The sequence below is a fragment of the Balaenoptera borealis genome (assembly GCF_965194805.1).
Source record: "Balaenoptera borealis genome assembly, chromosome: 1".
Lineage (NCBI taxonomy): Eukaryota > Metazoa > Chordata > Mammalia > Artiodactyla > Balaenopteridae > Balaenoptera > Balaenoptera borealis.
This window is the reverse complement of record NC_138860.1, coordinates 165,786,233-165,801,299: the sequence shown is the minus strand read 5'-3', so window position 1 is coordinate 165,801,299 and position 15,067 is coordinate 165,786,233. Positions and strand designations below refer to the sequence as shown.

The following is a 15,067-nucleotide window of genomic DNA, read 5'->3' as shown; positions in this document are numbered from 1 at the left end:
GTCTGTTTCTTCTAGGTTATCCATTATATTGGTATATAGTTGCTTATAGTAGTCTCTTATCATCCTTTATATTTCTGTGGTGTCAGTTATAACTTCTCCTTTTTCATTTCTGATTTTATTGATTTGAGCCCTCTCCCTTTTTTCTTGATGAGTCTGGCTAAAAGTCTATCAATTTTGTTTATCTTTTTAAAGAACTAGCTTTTAGTTTCATTGATCTTTTCTATTGTTATCTTCATCTCTAGTTCATTTATTTCTGCTCTGATCTTTATGATTTCTTTCCTTCTACTAACTTTGAGGCTTTTTTTTTTTTTCTTCTTTCTCTACTCGCTTTAGGTGTAAGGTTAGGTTGCTTATTTGAGACTTTTCTTGTTTCTTGAAGATTGTATTGCTATAAACTTCCCTCTTAGAACTGCTATTGCTGTGTCCCATAGGTTTTGCTTTTTTTTTTTAATATTTATTTGGCTGTGCTGGATCTTAGTTGCAGCACGCAGGGTCTTCGTCGCTGCATGCGGTATGTTCGTTGCTGCATGCAGGATCTTTTTTTCTTTTTTTTAAAATTTAAGTTGTGGCATGCGGGATGTTTCAGTTGTGGCATGTGAGATCTTTAGTTGCAGCATTCGGGATCTAGTTCCCTGAGCAGGGATCGAACCCAGGCCCCCTGAGTTGGGAGCGCAGAGTGTTAAGCCACTGGACCCCCGGGGAAGTCCCCCCACAGGTTTTTGATCATGTTTTCATTGTCATTTGTCCCTAGGTATTTTTTGATTTCCTCTTTTATTTCTTCGGTGATCCATTGCTTGTTTAATAACATATTATTTAGTCTCCATGTGTTTGTGTTTTTTACAGTTTTTTTTTTCCTGTAATTTATTTCTAATCTCATAGCATTGTGGTTGGAAAAGATGCTTGATATGATTTCAATTTTCTTAAATTTACCATGGCTTGATTTGTGGCCCAATATGTGATGTATCCTGGAGAATGTTCCAATGTGCATTTGAGAAGAAAGTGTATTCTGCTGCTTTCAGATGGAATGTTTTGTAAATATTAATTAAGTCCATCGGGTCTAATGTGTCATTTAAGGCCTGTGTTTCCTTATTGATTTTCTGTCCGGATGATCTGTCCATTGGTGTAAGTGGGGTGTTAAAGTCCCCCACTATTATTGTGTTACTGTCAATTTCCCCTCTTATGGCTGTTAGCGTTTGGCTTATATATTGAGGTGCTCCTATGTTGGGTGCATATATATTTACAATTGTTATATCTTCCTGGATTGATCCCTTGATCATTATGTAGTGTCCTTCCTTGTCTCTTGTAACAGTCTTTAATCTATTTTGTCTGAGTATTGCTACTCCAGCTTTCTTTTGGTTTCCATTTGCATGGAATACCTTTTTCCATTCCCTCACTTTCAGTCTGTATGTGGGTCTCTTGTAGACAGCATATATATGGGTCTTGTTTTTGTATCTATCCAGCCAGTCTATGTCTTTTGGTTGGAGCATTTAATCCATTTACATTTAAGGTAATTATCAATATGTATGTTTCTATTGACATTTTCTTAATTGTTTTCAATTTGTTTTTGTAGGTCTTTTTTCTTCCCTTCCTCTTTTTCCTTTGTGATTTGAATGACTATCTTTGGTGTTGTGTTTGGGTTGCTTTTTCTTTTGTGTGTGTGTATCTCTTGTAGTTTTTTGGTTTGCTTTTCCCATGAGGTTTTGATATAGCAGTCTATATGTAAAGAAGGTTGTTTTAAGTTGCTGGTCTCTTTCCTGCCTAGAGAAGTTCCTTTAGCATTTGTTATAAAGCTGGTTTGGTTGTGCTGAATTCTCTTAGCTTTTGCTTGTCTGTAAAGCTTTTGATTTCTCCATCGAATCTGAATGAGAGCCTTGCTGGGTAGAGTATTCTTGGTTGTAGGTTTTTCCATTTCATCACTTTAAATATATCGTGCCACTCCCTTCTAGCCTGCGGAGTTTCTGCTGAAAAATCAGCTGATAACCTTATGGGGATTCCCTTGTGTGTTATTTGTTGCTTTTTGATCCGTCTTATCTATCTTAAAAATCTTTTTAAAGAACCATCATTTGGTTTTGTCAGTCTTCTCTTTTCCATCTCTGATTTTATTACTGTTTTTCCTCTCTTTTCTTGTTTTTTTCCTCTGTTGTTTATTCTTTTTTTCCATCATTTTTGCCCTAAATTGCTGGTTTTTTAAAAAAGAATTCATATTGGGTCTCTTAAATTTTTTATACATTTATGTGTATCAGTATAGAGTCATAGATTCCTATTTTATTTATTAGGTTATAATTCGATACTCATTTATTTTGATACTCAAATTGTCCTAGATTTAATCAATGGAAGCCCCTTCTGGCTGGCTTCTTTGTCCTTCTGACATGTCCCCATTATTTTTTCAGCATTTAGTTACTCAAAACCAGATGTTGCAGCATTATTTTGTACTTGACCTTCCCCAGTCTTAGACTCAGCCATGAAGCCCTAATGCCTGAGCAACTGGTATGCTTGTTGCTACTAAGATAAAATTGTTCCTATGCCCTGTCAGTGGATAGACTCAATCAATCCATAAGCAAATATATACACGTTTATATAACTATATACTACTCTACCATCTATCTGCCTATCATCTATCTATCTATCTATCATCTATCTGTCTATCATATATCTGAACCTGTGAGTTCATACCAGTTCTTCCAATTTGAGTTCAATACCTTGGGAGAAAGCCTTCTCCCTTTCCATGTTCATAAATCCTTTCTTAAACACTGAGAAATCTGTCTCCCATTATCCTCAATATATATATTTATTTTCTCAATCAGTTAACGTAATCAGTTTCCTATTCCAGTCACCCACTGTCTCACTTGCCCTGTTGCTGGGCTGCTTCACTGTGGCCCCCTTCACCAGTGGGCTTTCATGGGCTCTAGGCCCACCAATTACTCCCTTTGCATGCATTTACTTCCTCAAACACTAATGTCCATTCAGGGAGGGCAAGTGAAGATGGAAAAGAAGGGGTGAGTCTGTCTTGAGTTAAGTTCAAGATGTTTACATTCATTTTAACCACTGCTATTAAACCATATTTCTGCGTTATTTCACAATTTCCACTTACTGTACTTTTTCCCCCTTGCTTTCCACTGAGTAGCAATAGAAAATGTTCTTCTACCTGTTTAAAAATAATACATTCTACTTTTTTATTGATGTTAATACTAAATATGCTTGTTTACCCCTATTGGTTTCTTTAACTGTCATCTAAATCTTCCTAGTAAGATTTTGGTCTTCCCAACCCTACCATATTGATATTTTTTAGAATTTTGGCTCTGGATTGTTAATATACTTCATTGTTTTCCTTTCCTTCCCCTTCTTCTCTTCTCTTCCCCCTTCCTCTTCTCTCCTCCCTACTTCCTCTCCTTTCCTTCTAGCTGTTTCAGACTACAGATCTTCCTCAACTTACGATGGTGTTATGTCCCAATAAACCCATCATGAGTTGAAAATATTGTAAGTTAAAAATGCGTTTAATGGGACTTCCCTGGTGGCGCAGTGGTTAGGAATCCACCTGCCAATGCAGGGGACACGGGTTCGAGCCCTGGTCTGGGAAGATCCCACATGCCACGGAGCAACTAAGCCTGTGCACCACAACTACTGAGCCTGCACTCTAGAGCCTGCGAGCCACAACTACTGAGCCTGTGTGCCACAACTACTGAAGCCTATGCACCTAGAGCCCGTGCTCCGCAACAAGAGAAGACACCACGATGAGAAGCCCATGCACTGCAACAAAGAGTAGCCCCCGCTCACGTCAACTAGAGAAAGCCCTCGTGCAGTAATGAAGACCCAACGCAGCCAATTAATTAATTAATTTTAAAAAATGCATTTAACACACCTAACCTGAACATCATGGCTTAGCCTAGCCTACTTTAAAGGTGCCCAGAACACTTAAATTAGCCTGCATTAACATTAATTGGGCAATACCATCTTACACAAAGCCTATTCTATAATAAAGTGTTGAATATCTCATGTAATTTATTGAATATTGTACTGAAAGTGAAAAAGATGGGTTGTATGGATACAAAATAGTTGTGTCGGTTTTTTACCCTTGTGATCATGTGGCTGACTGGGAGCTGTGGCAGCTGCCACTGCCCAGCATCACGAGAAGGTGTCCTTCCACGTATTGCTAGCTCAGGAAACGATTAAAATTCAAAATTCAAAAGATGGTTTCTACTGAATCTGTATCACTGTCACACCATCATGAAGTTGAAAAATCTTAAACCATCATAAGTTGGGGACCATCTGTACAAACTTTGCCAAAGTATTTATTTGCTCACCCTTACTTCCTATATGTCTTCCCTTTATGTCTAAATTTATTTGCTCACCCTTACTTCCTATATGTCTTCCCTATATGTCTAAATTTGTTTTTCATATTTAACCACTTCTAAGTATATTTTAGGTGGCTCTATTGTGAAAAGATTCTGAAGTCTTGTATCCCTGAGAATATTTTTTATTCTACTTTCATGTTTAAATGGGTTTGTTTTGATATAAATTTTGGGTTCAAAATTCTTTTCCTTCAGCATTTTGGAAACGTGATTCCTTTGTCTTCTTTCATCTAAGGATACTGTTAGGAAACCTAATGTCAATCTGATTCTTGCTTCTTTGTAATTGATCTGCTATTTCTCTCTGGGAGCTTTCAGAATTTTTCATTTTCTTAGGTGGTCTTAAATCTCTTACTACAGTGTTTCTGGTTGTACGTTTTCCTTAATCATCCATGAGTTCCTTCATCTTTCTTTAATTCTGATCAACCTATTCTCATTATTTCTTCAAATATTTCCTCATTTTTTTCTCTTCTCGGACTCCCATTTATTCAGATGTTGGCACTTCTACTCTACTGCTGGACTGCTCTGTGTGTGTGTGTGTGTGTGTGTGTGTGTGTGTGTGTGTGTGTCTTCTGACCATTTCCTGCTTCCTTTTGGTAAACGACCTTGAGATGATGCTCCAACTAATTGGTTTTGACCTGTATCTGTCCCTCTATCCCATTCATTATATTTTTCATACTTCATATTTTCACTTGGTTCTTGTTCCTCCTTCATATTGCTAATATTTTCCTGTATTTTTATTTTGTTTTATTTTCAATTCTTGGTTAGAGAGTATATGTTTAGTTTGCTGTCTTTGGGGGCCAGGGGTTGTATTCTGGTTATTTTGGCCTGTGAGCTCATGTCCCTCCAGAGCATTAGCTCTTCTGTCTGGTAGTATTTATTGGTGAAAGGTCAAGGCCATGCTCTATGCTGTCCCTTTCAATTAAGAAGGGGAAGGTAATGACCTCTGGGTACCTCACAGTCACTGTCAACCACTTTACCAGTAACTGCTCAAAGATTTACTTTCAGAGCCTTAGGAAGAAGCAGCAATTCCTAATTGTCATCTACCAGCCCTGGGGCTTTGGAGGGGGGAAAGGTTTTAATCCCAAGAGCAGCTACCTAGCCCACCCCCTCTTTTCACCCCAGCGGAGCTTTTGGGCTGACTCGGTAGTGTCCTTCTGACACCAGTGACTTGGCTGTGTGTCTCATGTTCAGCAAGAGTAAACAACTCACTGATGTCCTACCTGCCCTTACAGTTTCTGATGACCTTCAGTGTCCTAGGGGTTCTTAACAGGATTGGGGGAGATTTCTTGTCGGTTTGGTTTTTGGTGGTGGTTCCTCAGATTTATGCTATTTCCTAAGGTGTATTGTTTTCCTAGGGTTAATTTTTGAGGAAGGGAGCCAGTAGCCTATGCTACTTCATTGTCTTAATAGGAACCAAAACTCCCAGTATATCTTTGCTGTCCTTTTATTTTCAATCTCTGTATGCTATATTTTAGGTGTCTCTTGTGAATATAGTTTTACAGGTATGTCCCATCTGTTAACTTCTGTTTGGAGGTGGTAGTGGTGGTTGTTTTAATATCCAATCTGACAACTTCTGCCTATTAAGTGATCAAATTTTTAATGCTGCAGTTTTACCTCTATTCCTGCTTTCCGTTTGGTTGATTGAAGTATTTTAATTTTTTCTTTCCTCTTCTGGTTTAGATATTCTAGTTCTGACTTTTTAGTGGCTTACTCAGTATTTATAACATGAACACCTGAGTTAAACTCTAAAGTTAATTAGCAATTTTACTGTCCTATGAAAGGACCTTAGATTACTTTCATTTCAGTTACCACCCTACCTCTATCTTAAATGGCATTCATTGTTTAGTATTTTAATTCCGTCTTTTTATTCTTCCCCCCAAGTAACATTACCTGGGAACTTATTCGGCCAGGTTCCCTTGGAGTGTCAGCTCAGCTCAGCAGTGACTAGATCCTCTTCCCCTCTTCAGCTGGCATTTTTTTTGAGAAGCCATCTCTTCCACATCCCTGGCTTGGTCAGTCTGTGCCGGGCTCTGTGTTCATCATAGGCACAATTTCAAGTGCATGCCAGCCACCATAAGATGACATGGGCACTTTTGGAATGAAGTTGACAGTGCTTTTCCAAATAAGAATATGGCATTTTTGGGCTTCCCTGGTGGTGCAGTGGTTAAGAATCTGCCTGCCAATGCAGGGGACACAGGTTCAAGCCCTGGCCTGGGAAGATCCCACATGCCGCAGAGCAACTAAGCCCGTGAGCCACAACTACTGAGCCCACGTTTCACAACTACTGAAGCCTGCGTGCCTAGAGCCCGAGCTCCACAACAAGAGAAGCCACCGCAATGAGAAGCCCACGCACCGCAACGAAGAGTAGCCCCTGCTCACCGCAACTAGAGAAAGCCCGCAGGTGGCAACGAAAACCCAACGCAGCCAAAAATAAATATATAAACAAAGAAATTAAAAAAAAAAAAGAATATGGCATTTAATAGATCCAAAGAGTACCATGTTTAAAAGCGCTTCATGCTTTTGATAGAGGTAGCTTGGGATTTTTGAGCAAAGGTAGGGATAGAGTGGTGTCTGTGGTTTCTCCAGAGCTGCCTGTTGTTGGCATTAATCACTGATGAGCACATGCAGATTATGGGCAGCATGACGGGAACCCTCTTTGTCTGAGGCACAGGTGTTTGAGACTTGTGTTTTGTCTCCATGTAACCCATCAGAATCAGAAGAGTGTTATAAAACATAAGATGTACTGAGCCTGCGCGTCTGGAGCCTGTGCTCCGCAAAAAGAGAGACCGCGACAGTGAGAGGCCCGCGCACCGCGGTGAAGAGTGGCCCCCGCTTGCCGCAACTAGAGAAAGCCCTCGCACAGCAACGAAGACCCAACACAGCCAAAAAAAAACAAAAAAACAAAACAACAACAACAACAACACAAGATGGCTCTACAGCGTCATGAACTTGTAAGCAAGTAGGAGGCAGGAGGTTGAGTGCTGTATAGAGTGTAGAGGCACATGAGTCACTGTAGCCCCAGATGTAGCCCCGGGTTTTAGAGGAGAGAGATTCTAGGCTGCTAGGAGGCAGCCTACTTGAATCTAGTCTACTTGAAGGCTGGAGGGCATTGCCTGGGGGAAAGCTTAAACTGCTCTAAGGGGATGGCACTTTATCTGCTTCAATTTATTTAGCCAACTAATAAATGCCAAGAAAAAGCATGTGACTCAGATCTTCCCATGATTCAATTCCCCATTTTGGGCTCTACAGTTCAAACTGGGAGCCCAGGTCTGACTCCAAGTGTATACTGACATTGTATTTCTTAATGGCACTGGACTCCTTCAGAGATTCAGGGTGTGTGTGGTTACCTGCAGATTACAAAGATAATGACTTTCCTCCATGTAGCCATATTTCCAGTTGAATACTAAAATGCTGTAGTCATTTACAGCACAAAGTTTGAATTAAACACTTTTTGCACTGGATTTGTCCTGGCTCTTCCTTTAAGCTTTTTAAATTTTATTATTATTATTATTTTTTAATCATAGAAATGGGTGTTTGAAAATCTTCAGTTTTCTGGGCTACAAGATATAGTAACAATTGAGATACTGCCTGTCAACAGATTGGAAGTCCCCCCCCCCCCACAGATCTAGTTTAAGTTTCAGATTGCTGCTGATTATTCCTCTCCAAGCCCTCAAATTCCCAAACCACACACTACAGGTAATCATACCCCCGAGGATCCCTAAGCATGTTGCCCTTATCCTAAGGGAGGATCTGAGTTATTACTGTCTGCTCTTCAGAAAACAAACAAAGAGTATGTGACCTAGAACTGTATGGCCAAGACGGTGGTATGCCTTAGTTCTCCAGCTGCCCCTCCTGCAGCCCACGTGGCTGTCAGAGAGCCCTGGGCTGAGGCACTTTGTCAACCCTGCTAGCTTACTTGGGCCCAGGGAGGCCTGTCAAAGGAGAGCCTGGGCCCACAATCTTAACACCAGCCATTAGTTTTTTTGTTGTTTGGCCGCAATGGCATATGGGATCTTAGTTCCCTGACCAGGGATCGAACCCATGCCCCTTGCGTTGGGAGTGCAGAGTCTTAACAACTGGGCAGCCAGGGAAGACCCCTACTTTTTAAAAAAAATGCATTGGCTAGTACAATAAAGTTCATTTCTCTCATCACAATCCAATGGCCATTCTGGTAGAGCAGCTCTCTTCTAGATGGTGGTTTAGGAACCGGGCTCCCTCCACCATGCATGTCTCTCCCATGGCCTCAGAGTGCCCCGAGTGCTCCTTTGCATCTGGCCAGCAGATGGAGGAGGGGGGAGTCACACAGAAGTTTCTAATGGGTCAGGGCTGAAGACGGAACACCTCTCTTCTGCCCATATTGTGCAGAAGGCTGGAGATGAAGTGAGCTGTGTGTCTCTGAAAAGGACTCTGGTTTGGCAAGCAGCTGATCTCTGCCACACCCAACTTCAAGATCTCCCTGAAGGTGGTTCCCTCTTTGTCTCCAAATCCAGCTGGTTTGCAAGTCTTTTGAAGCTGAGCTGCTAAGGGCCATTTTCCCCCTTGTCAAGGGTATGGTATGGGTGCACAAATATTCTGAGGAATTAATAAAAGATCAGTTACATCACAATAACCTATGGGGTGTGGGTTCCAGGCATCAGTATGTTTTAAAATTTGCACCAGTGATTCTAACGTGCAGCCAGTGTGAGGACCACTGATGTCGATACACAAGAACGGGATTAGTTAGAAGTGGGGAGAGGAACAAAGATGGCGGAGTAGAAGGACGTGCTCTCACTCCCTCTTGCGAGAACACCAGAATCACAACTAGCTGCTGGACAGTCATCGACAGGAAGACACTGGAACTCACCAAAAAAGATACCCCACATCCAAAGACAAAGGAGAAGCCACAATGAGACGGTAGGAGGGGCGTAATCAGAGTAAAATCAAATCCCATAACTGGTGGGTGGGTGACTCACAGACTGGCGAACACTTATACCGCAGAAGTCCACCCACTGGAGTGAAGGTTCTGAGCCCCACGTCAGGCTTCCCAACCTGGGGGTCCGGCAACAGGGGGAGGAATTCCTAGAGAATCAGACTTTGAAGGTTAGTGGGATTTGATTGCAGGACTTCGACAGGACTGGGGGAAACAGAGACCCCACTCTTGGAGGGCACACACAAAATAGTGTGCGCATTGGGACCCAGGGGAAGGAGCAGTGACCCCGGGAAAGACTGAACCAGACCTACCTGCTAGTGTTGGAAGGTCTCCTGCAGAGGCGGGGGGTGGCTCTGTTTCACCATGGGGACAAGGACACTGGCAGCAGAAGTTCTGGAAGTACTCCTTGGCATGAGCCCTCCCAGAGTCTGTCATTAGCCCCACCAAAGAGCCCAGGTAGGCTCCAGTGTTGGGTTGCCTCAGGCAAAACAACCAACAGGGAGGGAACCCAGCCCCACCCATCAACAGTCAAGTGTATTAAAGTTTTACTGAGCTCTGAGCACCACAGCAACAGTCAGCTCTACCCACCACCAGAGCCTCCCATCAAGCCTCTTAGATAGCCTCAACCACCATAGGGCAGACAGCAGAAGCAAGAAAATACAATCCTGCAGCCTGTGGAACAAAAACCACATTCACAGAAAGATAGACAAGATAAAAAGGCAGAGGGCTATGTACCAGATGAAGGAACAAGATAAAACCCCAGAAAAACAACTAAATGAAGTGGAGATAGGCAACCTTCCAGAAAAACAATTCAGAATAACGATAGTGAAGATGATCCAGGACCTTGGAATAAGAATGGAGGCAAAGATCGAGAAGATGCAAGAAATGTTTAACAAAGACCTAGAAGAATTAAAGAACAAACAAACAGAGATGAACAATACAATAGCTGAAATGAAAACCACACTAGAAGGAATAAATAGCAGAATAACTGAGGCAGAAGAATGGATAAGTGACCTGGAAGACAGAATGGTGGAATTCACTGCTGTGGAACAGACTAAAGAAAAAAAGAATGAAAAGAAATGAAGACAGCCTAAGAGACCTCTGGGACAACATTAAATGCTACAACACTCGCATTATAGGGGTCCCAGAAGGAGAAGAGAGAGAGAAAGGGCCAGAGAAAATATTGGAAGAGATTATAGTCGAAAACTTCCCTAACATGGGAAAGGAAATAGCCACCCAAGTCCAGGAAGCACAGAGTCCCATACAGGATAAACCCAAGGAGAAACACGCCGAGACAGATAATCAAATTGGCAAAAATTAAAGAAAAAGAAAAATTATTGAAAGCAGCAAGGGAAAAATGACAAATAACATACAAGGGAACTCCCATAAGGTTAACAGCTGATTTCTCAGCAGAAACTCTACAAGCCAGAAGGGAGTGGCATGATATACTTAAAGTGATGAAAGGGAAGAACCTACAACCAAGATTACTCTACCCGGCAAGGATCTCATTCAGATTCAATGGAGAAATCAAAAGCTTTACAGACAAGCAAAAGCTAAGAGAATTCAGCACCACCAAACCAGCTCTACAACAAATGCTAAAGGAACTTCTCTAAGTGGGAAACACAAGAGAAGAAAAGGACCTACAAAAACAAACCCAAAACAATTAAGAAAATGGTCATAGGGACATACATATCAATAATTACCTTAAACGTGAATGGATTAAATGCTCCAACCAAAAGACACAGGCTTGCTGAATGGATATAAAAACAAGACCCATCTATATGCTGTCTACAAGAGACCCACTTCAGACCTAGGGACACATACAGACTGAAAGTGAGGGGATGGAAAAAGATATTACATGCAAATGGAAATCAAAAGAAAGTGTTGGGAGTAGCTATACTCATATCAGATAAAATAGACTTTAAAATAAAGAATGTTACAAGAGACAAGGAAGGACACTACATAATGATCAAGGGATCAATCCAAAAAGAACATATAACAATTTATATAACAATTATAAATATATATGCACCCAACATAGGAGCACCTCAATACATAAGGCAACTGCTAACAGCTATAAAAGAGGAAATCGACAGTAACACAATAATAGTGGGGGACTTTAACACCTCACTTACACCAATGAACAGATCATCCAAATTGAAAATAAATAAGGAAACAGAAGCTTTAAATGACACAATAGACCAGATAGATTTAATTGATATTTATAGGATATTCCATCCAAACACAGCAGATTACACTTTCTTCTCAAGTGCGCACGGAACACTCTCTAGGATAGATCACATCTTGGGTCACAAATCAAGCCTCAGTAAATTTAAGAAAATTGAAATCATATCAAGCATCTTTTCTGACCACAACGCTATGAGATTAGAAATGAACTACAGGGGGAAAAAAAACGTAAAAAACACAAACACATGGAGGCTAAACAATATGTTACTAAATAACCAAGAGATCACTGAAGAAATCAAAGAGGAAATCAAAAAATACCTAGAGACAAATGACAATGAAAACACGACGATCCAAAACCTATGGGATGCAGCAAAAGCAGTTCTAAGCGGAAGTTTATAGCTATACAAGCCTACCTTAAGAAACAAAACAAATCTCAAATAAACAATCTAACCTTACACCTAAAGGAACTAGAGAAAGAAGAACAAACAAAACCCAAAGTTAGCAGAAGGAAAGAAATCATAAAGATCAGAGCGGAAATAAATGAAATAGAAACAAAGAAAACAATAGCAAAGATCAATAAAACTAAAGGCTGGTTCTTCGAGAAGATAAACAAAATTGATAAACCATTAGCCAGACTCATCAAGAAAAAGAGGGAGAGGACTCAAATCAATAAAATTAGAAATGAAAATGGAGAAGTTACAACAGACACTGCAGAAATACAAAGCATCCTAAGAGACTACTACAAGCAACTCTATGCCAACAAAATGGACAACCTGGAAGAAATGGACAAATTCTTAGAAAGGTATAACCTTCCAAGACTGAACCAGGAAGAAATAGAAAATGTGAGCAGACCAATCACAAGTAATGAAATTGAAACTGTGATTAAAAATCTTCCAACAAAAAAAAGGCCAGGACCAGACGGCTTCACAGGTGAATTCTATCAAACATTTAGAGAAGAGCTAACACCCATCCTTCTCAAACTCTTCCAAAAAATTGCAGAGGAAGGAACACTCCCAAACTCATTCTATGAGGCCACCATCACCCTGATACCAAAACCAAAGATACTACAAAAAAAGAACATTACAGACCAATATCACTGATGAACATAGATGCAAAAATCCTCAACAAAATACGAGCAAACAGAATCCAACAACACATTAAACGTATCATACACCACAATCAAGTGGGATTTATCCCAGGGGTGCAAGGATTCTTCAATATACACAAATCAATCAATGTGATACACCATATTAACAAATTGAAGAATAAAAACCATATGATCATCTCAATAGATGCAGAAAAAGCTTTTGACAAAATTCAACACCCATTTATGATAAAAACTCTCCAGAAAGTGGGCATAGAGGGAACCTACCTCAACATAATAAAGGCCATATACGACAAACCCACAGCAAACATCATTCTCAATGGTGAAAAACTGGAAGCATTTCCTCTAAGATCAGGAACGAGACAAGGATGTCCACTCCCACCACTATTATTCAACATAGTTTTGGAAGTCCTAGCCATGGCAATCAGAGAAGAAAAAGAAATAAAAGGAATCCAAATCAGAAAAGAAGAAGTAAAACTGTCACTGTTTGCAGATGACATGATACTATACATAGAGAATCCTAAAAATGCCACCAGAAAACTACTAGAGCTAATCAATGAATTTGGTAAAGTTGCAGGATACAAAATTAATGCACAGAAATCTCTTGCATTCCTATACACTAATGATGAAAAATCTGAAAGAGAAATTATGGAAACACTCCCATTTACCATTGCAACAAAAAGAATAAAATACCTAGGAATAAACCTACCTAGGGAGACAAAAGACCTGTATGCAGAAAACTATAAGACACTGATGAAAGAAATTAAAGATGATACCAACAGATGGAGAGATATACCATGTTCTTGGATTGGAAGAATCAATATTGTGAAAATGACTATACTACCCAAAGCAATCTACAGATTCAATGCAATCCCTATCAAATTACCAATGGCATTTTTTACGGAACTAGAACAAATCATCTTAAAATTTGTATGGAGACACAAAAGACCCCGAATAGCCAAAGCAGCCTTGAGGGAAAAAAACGGAGCTGGAGGAATCAGACTCCCTGACTTCAGACTATACTACAAAGCTACAGTAATCAAGACAATATGGTACTGGCACAAAAACAGAAACATAGATCAATGGAACAAGATAGAAAGCCCAGAGATAAACCCACACACCTATGGTCAACTAATCTATGACAAAGGAGGCAAAGATATACAATGGAGAAAAGACAGTCTCTTCAATAAGTGGTGCTGGGAAAACTGGACAGCTACATGTAAAAGAATGAAATTAGAACACTCCCTAACACCATACACAAAAGTAAACTCAAAATGGGTTCGAGACCTAAATGTAAGACCGGACACTATAAAACTCTTAGAGGAAAACATAGGAAGAACACTCTTTGACATAAATCACAGCAAGATCTTTTTTGATCCACCTCCTAGAGTAATGGAAATAAAAACAAAAATAAACAAATGGGACCTAATGAAACTTCAAAGCTTTTGCACAGCAAAGGAAACCATAAACAAGACGAAAAGACAACCCTCAGAATGGGAGAAAATATTTGCAAACGAATCAACGGACAAAGGATTAATCTCCAAAATATATAAACAGCTCATTCAGCTCAATGTTAAAGAAACAAACACCCCAATCCAAAAATGGGCGGAAGACCTAAATAGACATTTCTCCAAAGAAGACATACAGACGGCCACGAAGCACATGAAAAGATGCTCAACATCACTAATTATTAGAGAAATGCAAATCAAAACTACAATGAGGTATCACCTCACACCAGTTAGAATGGGCATCATCAGAAAATCTACAAACAACAAATGCTGGAGAGGGTGTGGAGAAAAGGGAACCCTCTTGCACTGTTGGTGGGAATGTAAATTGATACAGCCACTATGGAGAACAATATGGAGGTTCCTTAAAAAACTAAAAATAGAATTACCATATGACCCAGCAATCCCACTACTGGGCATATACCCAGAGAAAACCGTAATTCAAAAAGACACATGCACCCCAATATTCATTCAGCACTATTTACAATAGCCAGGTCATGGAAGCAACCTAAATGCCCATCGACAGACGAATGGATAAAGAAGTTGTGGTACATATATACAATGGAATATTACTCAGCCATAAAAAGGAACAAAATTGAGTCATTTGTTGAGATGTGGATGGATCTAGAGACTGTCATACAGAGTGAAGTAAGTCAGAAAGAGAAAAACAAATATCATATATTAATGCATGTATGTGGAACCTAGAAAAATGGTACAGATGAACCGGTTTGCAGGGCAGAAGTTGAGACACAGATGTAGAGAACAAATGTATGGACACCAAGGGGGGAAAACCACGGTGGGGTGGGGATGGTGGTGTGCTGAATTGGGCGATTGGGATTGACATGTATACACTGATGTGTATAAAATTGATAACTGATTAAAAAAAAAGTGGAAAAAAAAAAAAAAAAAGAAGTGGGGACGGGGACCTAGAGCGTAGCTCAGAAGGTGAGACTAGGGCACGGCAATAACCTGCCAGTCAGCGTTTTGTATCTGCACTGAGAACTGGACAGAA

General features: G+C 40.2%; 2 long non-coding RNA genes across 2 annotated transcripts in view; both read right to left on the bottom strand.

Moving 5' to 3' along the window:
- LOC309614902 overlaps window positions 1-14,519 on the bottom strand; it is a 166,989-nt gene extending 152,470 nt beyond the window's left edge. The window contains exon 1 of the long non-coding RNA XR_014236458.1: window positions 13,694-14,519. This is a non-coding gene — a long non-coding RNA (uncharacterized lncRNA). The remainder of the gene's footprint in view (window positions 1-13,693) is intronic.
- LOC309614896 lies at window positions 4,806-11,214 on the bottom strand. The gene is made up of 2 exons (XR_014236456.1): window positions 9,302-11,214; window positions 4,806-8,921 (listed from the first exon to the last, which is right to left on the bottom strand). It is a non-coding gene; the product is annotated as an uncharacterized lncRNA (long non-coding RNA).
- Window positions 14,520-15,067: the final 548 nt, after the last annotated feature.